This window comes from Budorcas taxicolor, chromosome 4 (genome assembly GCF_023091745.1).
Source record: "Budorcas taxicolor isolate Tak-1 chromosome 4, Takin1.1, whole genome shotgun sequence".
NCBI lineage: Eukaryota > Metazoa > Chordata > Mammalia > Artiodactyla > Bovidae > Budorcas > Budorcas taxicolor.
This window is the reverse complement of record NC_068913.1, coordinates 114,807,613-114,827,472: the sequence shown is the minus strand read 5'-3', so window position 1 is coordinate 114,827,472 and position 19,860 is coordinate 114,807,613.

Sequence of the window (19,860 nt, the reverse complement as noted above, 5' to 3'; positions counted from 1 at the left end):
AGTATACTAGCATTTCTCTAACAAGGAGGAATGTGACTGACATGTATAAATGTAATATATGCGTTTTTCATTCATCTGTAGAAGCAATGGAAGAATAATCTGAAAACTAAACAAATAATAAGTTACTTAGATGGGGATGGGAAAAAGAGGAAGGAGAACACAGGGATAGACGTTGGGAACTAGACTTGTTGGGATATACTTACATTTCATAGATTTGATCTTAAAGCCACATAAATAGTTTAAACAATTATACAGTAAAAGTTATGTTTCAAAATACTAGTAAAAATCAAAAGCAAATGAAGCAAACGAGCCTAATTGTATTTTGTGTTGTGAATGAACCACACAAAAAATCATTCCAAGAGACTTGACAAAGCGGTCATTTCTTTGTCCATCCCCAGTGGGATATATTTAACTTCTCCCACTACTCTCCCCCGAGAAAGACCTGCAAAATATTATTTTCAGGAATCCTATTCTTGGTTGTGTATGTTTGTATAGTTTTGAACTTCATTGAAAAGGCATAAAAACAATGAGCCAAGTATCAACAAGCACCCTTAGGACCAGATTTCAGTCTTCAAATACCATTTACCACCAAAAAAGTAGTTGATTTACAATCAACTATACTGTAATATAAAATAGGAACTAACTTTTAAAAAAGAGAAATTTAGACTGAAATTTGCATTCCAACTCTAAAGACCTGCCTTGGGAACGGATTTCTTCTTAAGAGAAATGTCTGGGTTATCAAGTGTAATCAATGTCTATCCCAACAACAACTGGATGGAAGGTGTAGTATTCAGCAAAAGATCGTCATGTTAAAATGAGATGCATGGATATTATGCTAACAAACACCATTACTCCCCTCCCTACCCCACCACTCCCGCTCTGGCAGCATCCTCTTGGTGGAGTTGCTTGCACAGCACGTGGTCCCTTCCCAGGCTGGAATCCACACCCTCTCCAACTCCAGGTATCCTACTGCCCCTACAGCTCTGTGCTCTGGAGCCTCTTCGCAGCCAGGCTCACCTGGTTTTGAAGGATTTGATGAGCTGTCCGGTTTCTTCCAGAGAGCTGTTTGAGCCCCTGTTTTTGCTTTAACTGCTGCACCTCTGAGACCTCAGAGCCAGGAAGCAAAGTTGGGTGTGGTTAGTGAAGACACTATTTTTTTTTTTTTTTAAAGAGACAGAAGTATTGCCCATAAATGTTTAGGTTTGCCCAGTTGGAAGCTTTTTCTCCATGTGCCTGCAGTCACATCAGAATGTCCAAAAATTACACTTGTTGTTTGGGGTTATAGTAAATGACCTAAATCTTGCCCAGAAAGCCAGACACAGTGTCTGATCATCTCTCCTGGGAGCTGTGAGAGACCACAGGGTGCTTCAGGAAAGAAGTAAGTCAGACACGTGACTCTCTGTTTCCTGGGGATACTGCCTGTTCTACTGTTGGGTGGAAAGTAGAACTTGTAAGTGATGAACCTGACCATTTAGCTGAAGTGATTTCCAAGCAAAGTGTGGAAGGTGCATCCTGGTTCCTCCTTCTGCTTATAGTGAAATGCAAGAGGAAAGAGGTTGCAGTGATGCATCTAGAAGCTGAGGGTTGCACCAGCCCCAGAAGCCCGGAAGAGGCCAGAAAGCAGCCTCCTTGAGAGCCTTCAGAGAGCACGGCTCTGCCAGCATCTTGAGTTTGAACTCCCAGAACTAGGAGGTAATAAATGTCTTTCTTTTAAGCTCCATAGTGAAAGTGAAAGTTGCTCAGTCATATCCTACTCTTTGGGACCACATGGACTATACAGTCCATGGAGTCCTCCAGGCCAGAATACTGGAGTGGGTAGGCTTTCCTTTCTCCAGCGGATCTTCCCAACCCTGGGATCGAACCCAGGTCTCCCGGATTGCAGGCGGATTCTTTACCAGGGTGGCTCAGACGGTAAAGCATCTATCTACAATGCCAGAGACCTGGGTTCGATCCCTGGGTCGGGAAGATCCCCTGGAGAAGGAAATGACAATCCACTCCAGTACTAGTGCCTGGAAAATCCCATGGACAGAGGAGCCTAGTAGGCTACAGTCCATGGGGTCGCAAAGAGTCAGACACGACTGAGCGACTTCACTTTCACTTTCTTTGCCAGCTGAGCCACCAGGGAAACCCAGGAATACTGGAGTAGGTAGCCTATCCCTTCTCCAGTGGATCTTCCCAACCTAGGAATTGAACTGGAGTCTCCTGCATTGTAGGTGGATTCTACCAACTGAACTATCAGGGAAGCCCTTTCATGCTCCATTCAGTTCAGTTCAGTTCAGTCACTCAGTCGTGTCTGACTCTCTGTGACCCCATGGACTGCAGCACGCCAGGCTTCTCTGCCCATCAGCAACTCCCAGAGCTTACTCAAACTCATGTCCATGAGTTGGTGATGCCATCCAACCATCTCATCCTCTGTCGTCCCCTTCTCCTCCCACCTTCAATCTTTCCCAGCATCAGGGTCTGTTCCAATGAGTCAGTTCTTCACAACAGGTGGCCAAAGGATTGGAGTTTCAGCTTCAGCATCAGTCTTTCCAATGAATATTCAGGACTTTTTCCTTTAGGGCTGACTGGTTTGATCACCTTGCAGTCCAAGCGACTCTCAAGAGTCTTGTCCAACACAACAGTTCAAAAACATCAATTCTTCAGCTCTTGGTTTTGTTTACAGTCCAACTCTCACATCCATACATGACTACTAGAAAAACCATAGCTTTGACTAGACAGACCTTTTTCGGCAAAGTAATGGCTCTGCTTTTTAATATACTATCTAGGTTGCTCATAGCTTTTCTTTCAAGGAGCAAGCATCTTTTAATTTCATGGCTTAAGTCACCATCTGCAGTGACTTTGGAGCCCAAGAAAAGAAAGTATGCCACTGTTTCCATTGTTTCCCCATCTATTTGCCATGAAGTGATGGGACTGGATGCCATGACCTTTGTATTTTGAATGGTGAGGTTTAACCCAGCTTTCTCACTCTCTTCTTTCACTTTCATCAAGAGGCTCTTTAGTTCCTCTTCGCTTTCTGCCATGAGGGTTGTGTCCTTTGCATATCTAAGGTTACTGATATTTCTCCCAGAAATCTTGATTCCAGCTTGTGCTTCTTCCAGCCCAGCATTTTGTGTGATAAACTCTGCATATAAGTTAAATAAGCAGGGTGAAAATACACAGCCTTGATGTACTCCTTTCCCAATTTGGAACCAGTCTGTTGTTCCATGTCTGGTTCTAACTGTTGCTTCTTGACCAGCATACAGAGTTCTCAGGAGACAGGTAAGGTGATCTGGGATTCCCATCTCTTGAAGAATTTTCAATGGTTTGTTGTGATCTACACAGTCAAGGATTTAGTGTAGTCAATGAAGCAGAAGTAGATGCTTTTCTGGAATTCTTTTGCTGTTTCTATGACCCAGCAGATGTAGGCAATTTGATCTCTGGTTCCTCTGCCTTTTCTAAAACCAGCTTGAACATCTGGAAGTTCATGGTTCATGTACTGTTGAAGCCTGGCTTGGAGAATCTTGAGCATTACTTTCCTAGCGTGTGAGATGAGTGCAATTGTACGGTAGTTTGAGCATTTTTTGGCATTGCCCTTCTTTGGGATTGGAATGAAAACTGACCTTTCCCAGTCCTGTGGCCACTGCTGAGTTTTCCAAATTTGCTGGCATATTGAGTGCAGCACTTTCACAGCATCATCTTTTAGAATTTGAAATAGTTCAATGGGAATTCCATCACCTCCACTAGCTTTGTTCATAGTGATGCTTCCTAAGGCCCACTTGACTTCACATTCCAGGATGTCTGGCTCTAGGTGAGTGATCACACCATTGTGGCTATCTGGGTCATGAAGATCTTTTTTATATAGTTCTCCTGAAAGATGCTTACTCCTTGGAAGAAAAGTTATGACCAACCTAGATAGTATATTCAAAAGCAGAGACATTGCTGACTAAGGTCCGTCTAGTCAAGGCTATGGTTTTTCCTGTGGTCATGTATGGATGTGAGTGTTGGACTGTGAAGAAGGCTGAGCGCCGAAGAATTGATGCTTGTGAGCTGTGGTGTTGGAGAAGACTCTTGAGAGTCCCTTGGACTGCAAGGAGATCCAACCAGTCCATTCTGAAGGAGATCCTCTCTGGGATTTCTTTGGAAGGAATGATGCTAAAGCTGAAACTTCAGTACTTTGGCCACCTCATGCGAAGAGTTGACTCATTGGAAAAGACTCTGATGCTGGGAGGGATTGGGGGCAGGAGGAGAAGGGGACGACCGAGGATGAGATGGCTGGATGGCATCACGGACTTGGTGGACATGAGTCTGAGTGAACTCCGGGAGATGGTGATGAACAGGGAGGCCTGGTGTGCTGCGATTCATGGGGTTGCAAAGAGTTGGACACGACTGAGCGACTGAACTGAACTGACATGTGTATTCTTGCCGCCTCTTCTTAATATCTTCTGCTTCTGTTAGGTCCATACCATTTCTGTCCTTTATCAAGCCCATCTTTGCATGAAATGTTCCCTTGGTATCTCTAATTTTCTTGAAGAGATTTCTAGTCTTTCCCATTCTACTCTTTTCCTCTGTTTCTTTGCACTGATCACTGAGGAAGACTTTCTTATCTCTCCTTGCTATTCTTTAGAACTCTGCATTCAAATAGGTATATCTTTCTTTTTCTCCTTTGCCTTTCACTTTTCTTTTCTCAGCTATTTGTAAAGCCTCCTCAGACAACCATTTTGCCTTTTTGCATTTCTTTTTCTTGGGGATGGTCTTGATCACTGTCTCCTTTATAATGTCATGAACCTTCATCCATACTTCTATTAAATCTAATCCCTAGAATCTATTTGTCACTTCCACTGTATAATCGTAAGGAATTTGATTTAGGTCATACCTGAATGGTCTAGTGGTTTTCTCCACTTTCTTCAATTTTAGTCAAAATTTTGCAATAAGGAGTTCATGATCTGAGCCACAGTCAGCTCCAAATCTTGTTTTTGCTGTTTATATAGAGCTTCTCCATCTTTGGCTGCAAAAAATATAATCCAACTGATTTTGATATTGATCATCTGGTGATGTCCATGTGTAGAGTCTTCTCTTGCATTGTTGAAAGATGGTGTTTGCTATGATCCATGCATTCTCTTGTCAAAATTCTGTTAGCCTTTTCCCTGCTTCGTTCTGTACTCCAAGACTAAATTTGCCTGTTACTCCAGGTTTTTCTTGACTTCCTACTTTTGCATTTCAGTTCCCTATGATGAAAAGGACATCTTTTTTGTGTGTTGGTGCTAAAAGGTCTTGTAGGTCTTCGTAGAACAGTTCAACTTCAGCTTTTTCAGCATTAGCAGTTGGAGCATAAACTTGGATTGCTGTGATACTGAATGGTTTGCCTTGGAAACAGTCAGAGATCATTCCGTCATTTTTGAGAATGCACCCAAGCACTGCATTTCAGACTCTTTTGTCGACTATGAGGGCTACTCCATTTCTTTTAAGAGATTCTTGCCCACAGTAGTAGATATAATGGTCATCTAAGTTAAATTCACCTACTCCAGTCCATTTTAGTTCACTGATTCCTAAAATGTCGATGTTCACTCTTGCCATCTCCTATTTGACCACTTCTAATTTACCTGGATTCATACATCTAATATTCCAGGTTCCTATGCAATATTGCTCTTTATGACATTGGACTTTACTTCCACTATAAGTCACATCCACAACTGGGCATTGTTTTCTCTTTGGCTCCATCTCTTCATTTTTTCTGGAATTATTTCTCCAGTCTTCTCCAGTAGGATATTGGGTGTCTACTGACCTGGGGAATTCATCTTTCAGTGTCATATCTTTTTGCTTTTTCATACTGTTCATAAGGTTCTCAAGTCATGAATATGGAAGTGGTTTGCCATTCCCTTCTCCAGTGGACCACGTTTTGTCAGATGTGTCCACCATGACCGGTCTATCTTGAGTGGCCTTACATGGCATGGTTCATAGTTTCATTGAGTTTGACAAGGCTATGGTCCGTGTGATCAGTTTTTTAGTCTTCTGTGATTGTGGTTTTCATTCTCTCTGCCCTCTGAGGGATAAGGATAAGAGGTTTATAGAAGCTTCCTGATGAGGGAGACTGACTGTGGGGGGTGGAAACTGGGTCTTATTTGATGGGCAGGCCCATGCTCAGTAAATCTTTAATCCAATTTTCTGTTGATGGGTGGGGCTGTGTTCCCTCTGTGTATCTGACTTGAGAGCAAACTATGGTGGAGGTAGTGAAGATAATGGTGACCTACTTCAAAAGGTCTCATGAACACAGTGATGCACTCAGTGCCCCTGACCCTGCAGCAGGCCACCACTGACCCACACCTCTGCCAGAGATTCCTGGACACTCACAGGCAAGTTTGGGTCAGTCTCTTGTGGAGTCATTGCTCTTTTCTCCTGGATCCTGGTGCACACAAGGTTTTGTTTGTGCCCTCCAAGAGTCTGTTTCCCCAGTCCTGTGTAAGTTCTGTAATCAAATCCCACTGGCCTCCAAAGTCAACTTCTCTGTGAGTTCTCAGTCCCTTTGCCAGATCCCCAGGTTGAGAAATCTGTTGTGGGCCCTAGAACTTTCTCAATAGCATGAGAATTTCTTTGGTATAATTGTTCTGCAGTTTGTGGGTCATCTACTCTGTGGCTCTATGGCAGGATTAATGGCGATCTCCTCCAAGAGGCCTTATGCTACAGGCTGTGTGAGCAGGTAGCTGCACTCAGAACCCCTGCCCCTGTGACAGGCCATTTCTGTTCTGTACTTCCACAAGAGACTCAAACAGAGGTCTGGCTCAGTCTCTGTGGGGTCTCTGGGTCCTGGTGTGCATGAGGTTTTGTTTGAGCCCTCCAAGCATCTCTGGTGGGTATGAGATTTGATTCTAAACACAATTTTGCCCCTCCTACCATCTTGCCATGGCTTTTCCTTTGTTGTGGGATATCTTTTTTCTGGTGGGATCCAGTATTCTCCTGTCAATGGTTGTTCAGCCATGGGTTCAATTCTTGGGTCAAGAGGATCCCCTGGAGGAGAGCATAGCAACCCACTTCAGTATTCTTGCCTGGAGAATCCCACAAACAGAGGAGCCTGGCAGGCTACAGTCTATAGGGTTGCAAAGAGTTGGACATGACTGAAGCGACTTAGCATGCACACCCACAGAACAGTAACTAACATAATGTTGTAAAACAACTATGCTCCAATAAAAATTAATTAAAAAAACTTCCAGTGTGAAGTTTTATAATATTCTCTGAAGGTAGGATGTGATAAGTTAAAGGTGCATATTGCAATTGTGGAACAACCAATAAAATAAGAAAATGAGGTATAGCTAATAAAGCAATAGTGGAAATAAAAATTTAAAAATTACCCAGAAAAAAAGTAGAGAAAAGCGGGGGAAGAAAAGGAACAATTTAGATGGGACAAACAGAAACAAACAGCAAGACAATGAATTTAAACACAACTGTTGTTGCTGTTGTTTAGTCGCTAAGTTGTGTCCAACTTTTCTGTGACCCCATGGACTGTAGCCCACTAGGCTCCTCTATCCAAGAGATTCTCCAGGCAAGAACACTGCATTGTGTTGCCATTTCCTTCTCCAGGGGATCTTCCCAACCCAGGAATCAAACCCATGTCTCCTGCATTGGCAGGCAGATTCTTTACCCACTGAGCCATCAGGGAAGCCCCAAACACAACCATGAAAGTGAAAGTGAAGTCGCTCAGTCGTGTCTGACTCTTTGCAACCCCGTGGACTGTAGCCCACCTGGCTTCTCCACCCATGGGATTCTCCAGGCAAGAATACCGGACTGGGTTGCCATTTCCTTCTCCAGGGAATCTTCCTGACCCAGGGATCTAACCCAGGTCTCCTGCATTGCAGGCAGATGCTTTAACCTCTGAGCCACCAGGGAAGCCCAAACACAGCCATAGAACTAATCATATTAGATGTAAATGATCTAAATTATTCAAGTATAAGACAGATGGAATAAAAAAGCAAGGCCTACCTTCATGCTGTCTAAAGGAAATCCCAGGTTGAATATAAAGATACAGAGAGGCTAACGTTCAGTTCAGTTCAGTTCAACCGCTCAGTCAGGTCTGAATCTTTGGGACCCCATGGAATGCAGCACGCCAGGCCTCCCTGTCCATCACCCACTCCTGGAGTTTCCTCAAACTCATGTCCATTGAGTCAGTGATGCCTTCCAATCATCTCATCCTCTATTGTCCCCTTCTCCTCCTGCCTTCAGTCTTTCCCAGCATCAGGGTCTTTTCCAATGAGTCAGCTCTTTGCATCAGGTGGCCAAGTATTGGAGTTTCAGCTTCAACATCAGTTCTTTCAATGAACATTCAGGACTGATTTCCTCTAGGATGGATTGGTTGGATCTCCTTGCAGTCCAAGGGACTCTCAAGAGTCTTCTCCAACACCACAGTTCAAAAGCATCAATTCTTCAGCACTCAGCTTTCTTTGTAGTCCAATTCTCACATTCATACATGACTACAGGAAAAACCATAGCCTTGATTAGATGGACCTTTGTTGGAAAAATAATGTCTCTGCTTTTGAATATACTATCTAGGTTGGTCATAACTTTTCTTCCAAGGAGTAAGCATCTTTTAGTTTCATGGCTGCAGTCACCATCTGCAGTGATTATGGAGGCCAAAAAAATAAAGTCTGACACTGTTTCCACTTTTTCTCCATCTATTTCCCATGAAGTGATGGGACCAGATGCTGTGATCTTCGTTATCTGAATGTTGAACTTTAAGCCAACTTTTTCACTCTCCTCTTTCACTTTCATCAAGAAGCTTTTTAGTTCCTCTTCACTTTCTGCCATAAGGGTGGTGTTAATGTCTCTGCTTTTTATTATGCTTTCTAGGTTTGTCATAACTTTTCTTCCAAGGAGTAAGCGTCTTTTTATTTCATGACTGCAATCACCATCTTCAGTGAATTTGGAGCCCAAAAGGATAAAGTCTGCCACTGTTTCCACTTTTTCTCCATGTATTTGCCATGAAGTGATGGGACTGGAAACTACTAGCCAATCTGATCATATGGACGACAGCCTTGTCTAACTCAATGAAACCAAGCCATGCCCGCAGGGCCACCCAAGATGGACAGGTTATGGTGGAGAGGTCTGGCAGAATGTGGTCCACTGGAAAAGGGAATGGCAGAACACTTCAGTATTCTTGCCTTGAGAACCCCATGAACAGTATGAAAAGGCAAAATGATAGGATACTGAAAGGGAAACTTCCCAGGTTGGTAGGTGCCCAATATACTACTGGAGATCAGTGGAGAAATAACTCCATAAAGAATGAAGGGATGGAGCCAAAGCAAAAACATTACCCAGCTGTGGATGTGACTGGTGATAGAAGCAAGGTCTGATGCTGTAAAGAGCAATATTGCATAGGAACCTGGAATGTCAGGTCCATGAATCAAGGCAAATTGGAAGTGGTCAAACAGGAGATGGCAAGAGCAAACGTCACATTCTAGGAATCAGTGAACTAAACTGGACTAGAATGGGTGAATTTAACTCAGATGACCATTATATCTACTACTGTGGGCAGGAATCCCTTAAAAGAAATGGAGTGGTCATCATAGTCAACAAAAGAGTCTGACATGCAGTACTTGGATGCAGTCTCAAAAACGACAGAATGATCTCTGTTCATTTCCAAGGCAAACCATTCAATATCATAGTAATCCAAGCCTATGTCCCAACCAGTAACGCTGAAGAAGCTGAAGTTGAACCATTCTATGAAGATCTACAAGACCTTTTAGCACCAACACCCAAAAAAGATGTCCTTTTCATTATAGGGGACTGGAATGCAAAAGTAAGAAGTCAAGAAACACCTGGAGTAACAGGCAAATTTGGCCTTGAAGTACAGAATGAAACAGGGCAAAGACTAATAGAATTTTGTCATGAGAATGCACTGGTCCTAGCAAACACCCTCTTCCAACAACACAAGAGAAGACTCTACACATGGACATCACCAGATGGTCAACACCAAAATCAGATTGATTATATTCTTTGTAGCCAAAGAAGGAGAAGCTCTATACAGTCAGCAAAAACAAGACTGGGAGCTGACTGTGGCTCAGATCATGAAATCCTTATTGCCAAATTCAGACTTAAATTGAAGAAAATGGGGAAAACCACTATACCATTCAGATATGACCTAAATCAAATCCCTTATGATTATACAGTGGAAGTGAGAAATGGATTGAAGTTACTAGATCTGACAGAGTGCCTGATGAACTAGGATGGAGGTTTGTGACATTGTACAGAAGACAGGGATCAAGACCATCCCCATGGAAAAGAAATGCAAAAAACAAAACGGCTGTCTGAGGAGGCCTTACAAATAGCTGTGAAAAGAGAAGTGAAAAGCAAAGGAGAAAAGGAAAGATATAAGAATCTGAATGCAGGAGTTCCAAAAAATAGCAAGAAGAGATAAGAAAGTCTTCCTCAGAGATCAATGCAAGGGAACAGAGGAAGACAACAGAATGGGAAAGACTAGAAATCTCTTCAAGAAAATTAGAGATACCAAGGGAAAGTTTTATGCAAAGATGGGCTCGATATGGACAGAAATGGTATGGACCTAACAGAAGCAGAAGATATTAAGAAGAGGTGGCAAGAATACACAGAAGAAATGTACAAAAAAGAGCTTCACGACCAAGATAATCACGATGGTGTGATCACTCACCTGGAGCCAGACATCCTGGAATGTGAAGTCAAGTGGGCCTTAGAAAGCATCACTACGAACAAAGCTAGTGGAGGTGATGGAATCCCAGGTGAGCTATTTCAACCTGAAAGATGATGCTGTGAAAGTGCTGCACTCAATATGCCAGCAAATTTGGAAAACTCAGCAGTGGCCACAGGACTGGAAAAGGCCAGTTTTCATTCCAGTTTAAAGAAAGGCAATGCCAAACAATGCTCAAACTACCGCACAATTGCACTCATCTCACACGCTAGCAAAATAATGCTCAAATTTCTCCAAGCCAGGCTTCAGCGATATGTTCACTGCGAACTTCCAGATGTTCAAGCTGGTTTTAGAAAAGGCAGAGGAATCATAGATCAAATTGTCAACATCCGCTGAATCATTGAAAAAGCAAGAGAGTTCCAGAAAAGACAACTATTTCTGCTTTACTGACTATGCCAAATCCTTTGACTGTGTAGATCACAATAAATTGTGGAAAATTCTGAAAGAGAAGGGAATACCAGACCACTTGACCTGCCTCCTGAGAAACTTATATGCAGGTCAGGAAGCAACAGTTAGCACTGGGCATGGAACAACAGACTGGTTCCAAATAGGAAAAGTGCCTGGAGCTGGCATGGGGAATTCTGCCCATGGCAAAGGTCATGAGGAAGGAGGCTCAGCATATGCAAAGGCAGGATTGAGCCTCAGGGGTCCCTCTGGAAATTCTCAAGCATCTACTCCCCAAATCAGAGTCTGCCTACTTTACTGCTTTATGCCTTCACTTACATTTCTGACATTAACAGGGGCTATTCCCGACCACCTTTCTCTGGAAAAAGTTAACTTAGAGCTCCAGTTAACAGTCTCCTGCATATAAAAGGAATGTCTCAGATCAAACCCCCTCTGTTAGCATTCTAGCTCGCTTGGCAGGTCTATCCAGATTTTTACTGCTATGCCTCCCAACTGTGAGAGGCATGAGAAGCCTGAAACATAGAGCCTTTCAAAGAGTTAAAAGTTATTAGAGTAGTGCTGGTGTAGGAGTTCATTATTGGGCCAATGCTTGTTGCTAAGTTCCCATATCTCTTATCCACTGTGCACCTGGGAGTGGGTTAGCTAACATAGTTGGAATGTAAGAAAACAAAATAGTAGCCTTGAAACTAACCACACCAGACTTTTGAGCTAATTGGTTCTTTCTTTGTTGTAACTTAGTGCACCTTTGCTCCGTGAGAAATGTAACTTTGTTTCATACTTTCTGAGGCTGACATAGATTAGAAATAAAAAGAAAAAACACTTCAAGGCAAAATAAGTTTTCTGGTTGAGCAGCTTTTATCAAAAGAGGGTCTTAAAATGTTCACAGGCCTCCAAGGCCAGAAGATAATGTACACATCATTTGTGGGAAAAGGCATAAAAGTCCTTTTGAAAATAAAGTTATTGGGCCTCGCTCACTGAAGCCACTTGGTCTCCCTGTGTCAATCATTTTCTCTCCCTCTCCCTCTTTTTTTCAGGCCATCCCTTGGAGCATAGAGGCTCCCTGTGTTCACTTATCTGCCCGGGTTTCTAAGACCTGAAAGGGAAGATGTTCTGTGTCTTCACTCCCTTGGGAGAACAGGAGGGCACCTGTGGCCTCCGTGAACATGGCAAACTTCTTGTCTCGAAGTTTTATTGGTTCTCTATGTAAACAAAGGAATATCAGCCTCTTTCTCTCCTCTATTTTCTTATCTACAACATTCTTTCCTTATCTCTCACTAAATCTCCTCACCAACTCCATCTCCCCTTCGAATTCCCTGGATCCACCAGGGTCCACGGTGGATCAGTCAGTTTAGTTGCTCAGTCGTGTCTGACTCTTTGCGACCCCATGAATCGCAGCACCGCCAGGCCTCCCTGTCCATCACCAACTTCTGGAGTTCACTCAGACTCATGTCCATTGAGTCAGTTATGCCATCCAGCCATCTCATCCTCTGTCATCCCCTTCTCCTCCTGCCCCCAATCCCTCTCAGCATCAGGGTCTTTTCCAATGAGCCAAATATTGGAGTTTCAGATTCAGCATCAGTCCTTCCAATGAACACCCAGGACTGATCTCCTTTAGGATGGACTGGTTGGATCTCGTTGCAGGCCAAGGGACTCTCAAGAGTCTTTGCCAACACTACAGTTCAAAAGCATCTACTCTTTGGTGCTCAGCTTTCTTCACAGTCCAACTCTCACATCCATACATGACCACTGGAAAAACCACAGCCTTGACTAGATGGACCTTTGTTGGCAAAGAAATATCTCTGCTTTTCAATATGCTATCTAGGTTGGTCATAACTTTCCTTCCAAGGAGTAAGTGTCTTTTAATTTCATGGCTGAAATCATCATCTGCAGTGATTTTGGAACTCAAAAAAGTAAAGTCTGACACTGTTTCCACTGTTCCCCCATCTATTTCCCATGAAGTGATGGGACCAGATGCCATGATCTTAGTTTTCTGAATGTTGAGCTTTAAGCCAACTTGTTCACTCTCCGCTTTCACTTTCATTAAGAGGCTCTTTAGTTCTTCTTCACTTTCTGCCATAAAGGTGGTGTAATCTGCATATCTGACGTTATTGATATTTCTCCCGGCAATCTTGATGCCAGCTTGTGCTTCATCCAGCCTAGAGTTTCTCATGATGTACTCTGCATAGAAGTTAAATAAGCAGGGTGACAATATACAGCCTTGACGTACTCCTTTTCCTATTTGGAACTAGTCTGTTGTTCCATGTCCAGTTCTAACTGTTGCTTCCTGACCTGCATACAGATTTCTCAAGAGGCAGGTCAGGTGGTCTGGTATTCCCATCTCTTTCAGAATTTTCCACAGTTTATTGTGATCCACCCAGTCAAAGGCTTTGGCATAGTCAATAAAGCAGAAATAGATGTTTTTCTGGAACTCTCTTGCTTTTTCAATGATCCAGTGGATGTTGGCAATTTGATCTCTGGTTCTTCTGCTTTTTCTAAATTCAGCTTGATTTAGAAAGCTTGAACATCTGGAAGTTGATGGTTAATATAGGCTAATGTAACAAAGTTGGAAAAGATATATCATACATCAATTAAGTATATGAAACCTACAGCAACTATAATATCACACAAAGTGGCTGAGAAGGATCCTATCTTTTTATCAGGGCTAAAGGAGGACCCTTCATCTTGGTAAACAGGTTAGTTCATCAACAAGACACAGTAATGCTGAGTGTGATGCTCCTCATAAGTAACTGAGCTTCAAAAAATCCCAGAGAACTTCAAAAGTCAAGAAATAAAAGCTGACAGAAATAAATGGAGAAACAGGCAAATCCATAGAGTTGGTGATTTCACCACTTCTTTATCAGTAATGTTTATTATTTCCTTTTTTTCCCCCTAAACTGAGCACAAACAAGGGAAGAGAAATTGTATTTCATATTCCAGATTTCTTCCCATCAAACTGTGGCTTGTGGTTTCATTTCCCCATTTCCCACAACCTTTCCTTGAGGTGATAGATTGGAGCTGAAAATATGCATGAAGGAACAGAAGGAGAATGAATTCAAAGACTTAAACTGTAGTCGTAGATACTGCATGGGGAGGAGGGGTGCTTTGTGTGTGTCATCTAAGATTTCTGAGCCTCGGTTTCCTCCTTTTTTTCTAAAAAGGATTGTAATCTCTCTTATGCTTCGAGAAAAGAGCCAGAGCCCCTGAAATCACTCCAGGCCGATGGAGGCCGATGCTACTCATGGTGCTTCAGAGATGGGACCAATGGTGCTTTCAGTGTTCTGTGAGGCTGATTCTTGACATGGCCCTAGATGTGCACCGCTGACCAGGCAGCCGCCCTCAGAATTTTCACCAACATTAATGACAACCAGTGATGCCTACAGTGTCAGCTATGCTGTGAGAGGTGGTCAGAGGCTGGTAAGTAGAGACTGAATTGGCTCATTCTTGACCAAAGTCATCTACATGCACTCAAAGTGGAAAAGGAGTGGGTGAGTGGTGAAATTAAGGGATAGTTGTAGAGTGGAGAAAATCTTATCCTCTCTTCTCTTCAACAACAAAGGAGATTAGCTTCAGCAATGAGCAGGAAAAAGGGGAAATGATCATTTACCCCTTACTCTTCCATCCTTCACCACAGTGTCATGAGTGTTTTCCAAGGCCAGAAAAGTCCCTTGGAGTTTAAGGGAAACTTAAGCCTTTGACTTGGAGGGCCACCACAAGCCCTCTTCTCAGTTCTGATGATCCTTCTGTTGTTCAGTTGCTCAGTCGTGTCTGACTCTTTGCGACCCCATGGACTGCAGCATGTCAGGCCTCCCTGTCCTTCACCAACTCCCGGAGCTGCTCAAACTCATGTCCATCGAGTCAGTGATACCACCCAACTCCCTCATCCTCTGTCGTCCCCTTTTCCTCTTGCCCTCAGTCTTTCCCAGCATCAGGGTCTTTTCCAGCGAGCCAGCTCTTTGGATCCCAGATGATCCTTTAGGGAATCATAATGCTGCTGATAGGGTGCTGAAGAATTTCTGTTGTCTTTCTGTTATTGGTTTCTAGCCTGATAACACTGTGGGAAGGGAGCAAGAATGGTTTAAGTTTGTTGACGTTTGTTTTATAGCCCAGGATATTGTCTATCTTAGGGCACTTTCCATGTGCACTTGAAACAAGTGTGGTAGAATGTTCTCTAAATATCAGTTTGATCCTCTTTCTTGATGGTGTCACTGAACTCTTCTATATCCTTGCTCATTGTCACTGTAGTTATTCTATCAATTGTGGAGAGAGAGGAGTGGGAAGTCTCTAAACGTAGTTCTGTATTTGTCTATTTCTTCTTTCAGCTCTGTCAGTTTTTGCTTCACAAATTTTACATCTCTATTTTTGGGAATACATATTTAGGATTGCTTTGTCTTCTTGGTGGATTGACCTTTTTATCACTATATAATGTCTCTCTGTATCTATTAATAGTAATTTTCTATGTTCTATAGTCTATTTTGTGTGCGTGCATGCTAAGTCACTTCAGTCATGTCCAGCTCTTTGCAACCTTATGGACTGTAGCCCGCCAGGCTCCTCTACCCGTGGGATTCTCCAGGCAAGAATATTGGAGAGGGTTGCCATGTCCTTCTCTGGGGGATTTTGCTGAACCAGAGGTTGAACCCATGTCTCTCATGTCTCCTGCATTGGCAAGCAGGTTCTTTACTACTAGCACCACCTGGGAAGTCCAAAGTCTATTTTATTTGATGTTAATTTAGTCATTTCTTCTGTCTTCTGTATGATTAATATTTGCAGATTGAACTTTTCCACCCTTTTATTTTCAACCTATTTCTACCATATTTGAAACAATTTTCTTGTAAGAAGTACATAGTTGGAGTGTGTTTTAATATACTCTGCCAATCTCTGCTTTTAATTGGTGTATTCAGATATCTTACATTTAGTATAATTACCAAGATGTTAGGACACAAGTCTGCCATTTTATTTTATTATTCTTTATGTTTTCTCCATTTTTCATTTCTCTATTATCCCGTTACATTCCTGTGGGGTAGTTGACCATTTTTAGATTGCTATTTTGACTTAGGGGCTTCCTTGGTGGCTCAGTGGTAAAGAACCCACACCTGCCAATTCAGGAAAATCAAGTTTGAATCCTGGGTTGGGAAGATCCCCTGGAGAAGGAATTGGCAACCCATTACAATATTCTTGCCTGGGAAATCCCATGGTCAAAGGAGCCTGGCGGTCCTACAGTCCATAGGGTTGCAAAGAATTGGACACAACTGAAGCAACTTAGCATACAGCATAACTTTTTAAATGGCAGTTTTGGGTATTGTAAGATGTGTATTTAACTTATCACAGTCCACCTATATTATTATTTTACCAGTTAGAGAGAACTTTACTTCCCCTCCATCCTTTAACTTCCCCTGTTTACAATAATATTATCTAAAATTTCCTTCCTCTACATAAATTTAGAACCACATCCATCAGTGTTATAATATTTTCTTCAACCATTAAACATAATTTAGAAAACTCAAGAGGAAAAGGAAAGTCTACTTACCCTCTTTTTTTTTTTTTTTTTTTGCTACTTTCTTCCTTCTTGGTACTCCAAGTCTTCTTTTACTCTTTCCTTCTGCTTCAGAACATCCCGTTGGTCATTCTTTTAGTTAGATCTGCTGGTTGCAAATTCCCTTGGTTAATGTTCCTTTACCTGAGAATGCACTAATTGTCCTCTCATTATTGAAGGATGTTTCCCTGGTTATGGATTCTGGGTTGACAGCTCTTTTCTTTCAGTTCAGTCGCTCAGTTGTGTCTGACTCTTTGCGACCCCATGGATGGCACGCCAGGCTTCCCTGTCCTTCACCAACTCCCGGAGCTTGCTCAAACTCATGTCCAAGAGTAGGTGATGCCATACAAACATCTCATCTTCTGTCATCCCCTTCTCCTCTAGCCTTCAATCTTTCCCAGCATCAGGATCTTTTCCAATTAGCCAGTTCTTCACATCAGATGGCCAAAGTGTTGGAGTTTCAGCTTCAGCATCAGTCCTCCCAATAAATATTCAAGACTGATTTCCTTTTAGGATGGACTGGCTTGATCTCCTGGCAGTCAAAGGGACTCTTCAGAGTCTTCTCCAACACCACAGTGCAAATTTATCAATTGTTTGATGCTCAGCCTTCTTTATGGTCCAACTCTCACATCCATACATGACTACTGGAAAAACTATAGCTTTGACTAGACAGACTTTTGTTGGCAATGTAGTGTCTCTGCTTTTTAATATGTTATCTAGGTTGGTCATAGCTTTTCTTCCAAGGAGCAAACATCTTTTAATTTCATGGCTGCAGTCACCATCTGCAGTGATTTTGGAGACCACAAAAAGAAAGTCTCTCACTGTTTCCATTGTTTCTCCATCTATTTGCCATGGAGTGATGGGACTGGAAGCCAAGATCTTAGTTTTCTGAATGTTGAGCTTTAAGCCAGCTTTTTCACTTCCTCTTTCACCCTCACCGATGGGCTTTTTAGTTCCTCTTCACTTTCTGCCATAATGGTGGTATCATCTGCATATCTGAGGTTATTGATATTTCTCCCAGCAATCTTGATTCCAGCTTGTGCTTCATCCAGCCCAGCATTTTGCTTGATGTACTCTGTGTATAAGTTAAATAAGCAGGGTGACAATATGCAGCCTCAATGTACTCCTTTTCCAATTTGGAGCCAATCTGTTGTTCCACATCCAGTTCTAACTGTTGCTTTTTGACTGGCATACAGATTTCTTAGGAGGCAGGTAAGGTAAGGTAATCTGGTATTCCCATCTCTTGAAGAATTTTCCATGGTTTGTTGTGATCTACACAGTCAAAGGCTCTGGCATAATCAGTAAAGCAGAAGTAGATGTTATCTGGAGTTTTGCTTTTCCCATGACCCGATGGATGTAGGCAATTTGATCTCTGGTTCCTCTGCCTTTTCTAAATCCAGCTAGAACATCTTGAAGTTCACGGTTCATGTACTATTGAAGCCTGGCTTGGAGAATTTTGAGCATTACTGTATTAGCATGTGAGATGAGTGCAACTGTGCAGTAGTTTGAACATTCTTTGACATTAGCCTTCTTTGGGATGGAAGGAATACTGACATTTTCTAGTCCTGTAGCTACTGCTGAGTTTTCCAAATTTGCTGGCATATTGAGTGCCGCACTTTCACAGCATCATTTTTTAGAATTTGAAATAGCTCAGTTGGAATTCTATCACCTCCACTAGCTTTATTCATAGTGATGCTTCCTAAGGCCCACTTGACTTCACATTCCAAGATGTCTGGCTCTGGGTGAGTGATCACACCATTGTGATTATCAGGGTCATGAAGATCTTTTTGTACAGTTCTCCTGTGTATTCCTGCCATGTCTTCTTAATATCTTCTGCTTCTGTTAGGTCCATACCATTTCTGTCCTTTATTGTGCCCATCTTTGCATGAAATATTCCCTTTGTATCTCTCATTTTCTTGAAGAGATCTCTAGTCTTTCCCATTCTGTCTTTTCTTTCAACACTTGGAAAATATTGTGTCCCTTCCTCCTGGCCTCTGATTTCTGATGAACAGTCTGGAGATGGTTCTGAACCACCATGGAGGCAGAGCATGACACGCTCTCAAGCATCTGCCATTTCTGTCTCCCTGTCTAAAGAATAGGATCCAGACACTACTCCCTTTTCCAGTATGTAAGTAGGGTTGGAGGTAAAGGTCTCCTGTTGTTTCCAAGTTTGTCCTTGCACATCAGCTACTTCATGATCACGGTTTACTTGAATGTCACTCAGCTCTGCAGTGAGTCTCAGCTTGATTTAGTTTTGGTCAGCAGCTGACCTCCAGGATCCATGTCCTCCCTAGGTCATTGCTGCCACCACCATGCCATTCTCAAAGGAGACTAATGTGGAGGCAGCCTGCATTCCCCTTTAGTGTCCTGCTGACCCACACCTATGTAAGACCTGCCATTTCATCTACCTGAACGGCAACAAGAGGTAATCGTCGTGTGTTGACCACAGATAACTAGAGAAAATCACCACAGGGAAGACATGTTCATTTCCTAGGACTGTCATAACAAAGCAGCACAAGTGAAGTGGCTTATAATAACAGAAATTTAGTCTCTCACAGGTCTGGAGGCCAGAAGTGCAGAATAAATGTGCTGGCAGGGCCATGCTCCTCCTGAAGGCTGTTAGGAAGGCTCCTTCCTTGCCTACTCTAGCTTCTAGTGGCCCCAGGCAGCATTATTCCAACCTCTGTTTCTGTCTTCATATGACTGTCTTTCCAATGCATGTGTCTGTGTCCAATCCCCTTCTTGTAATAAGGACCACTTCTATGGATTACAGCTCATCCCAATGGCCTTACCTTAACAATCAAATCTATAAGGACCTTATTTGCAAGTAAGATCACATTCATAGTGTTAGGGTTTCAGCATCCTTTTGGGGACCACAGAGGAAAAAGGCTTAAAAAGTGAAGCTGAATATAAATGTTAACAGAGTACAAGGAAGTAAAGCTAAAACCTTGTTGAGGACACTCTCATGAGCCCATTCTTGCTTTTGGATGTTTCATGTAAATGCAATCATATCTTCATGTGATCTTTCCCCTGGCTTCTTTCATTTAGCATAATGCTTTCAAAGCTTATTCATATTGTTGCATGTAGCTGTACTCCATTCCTTTTCAAAAATATTTGTTTATTTATTCATTGTATCAGGTCTTAGTTGCAGCACATGGAATCTTCATTGTGTGCCCGATCTCCCTAGTTGTGGCATGCAGCTTCAGTCATTGTGGCACACAGGCTCTCTAGTTGT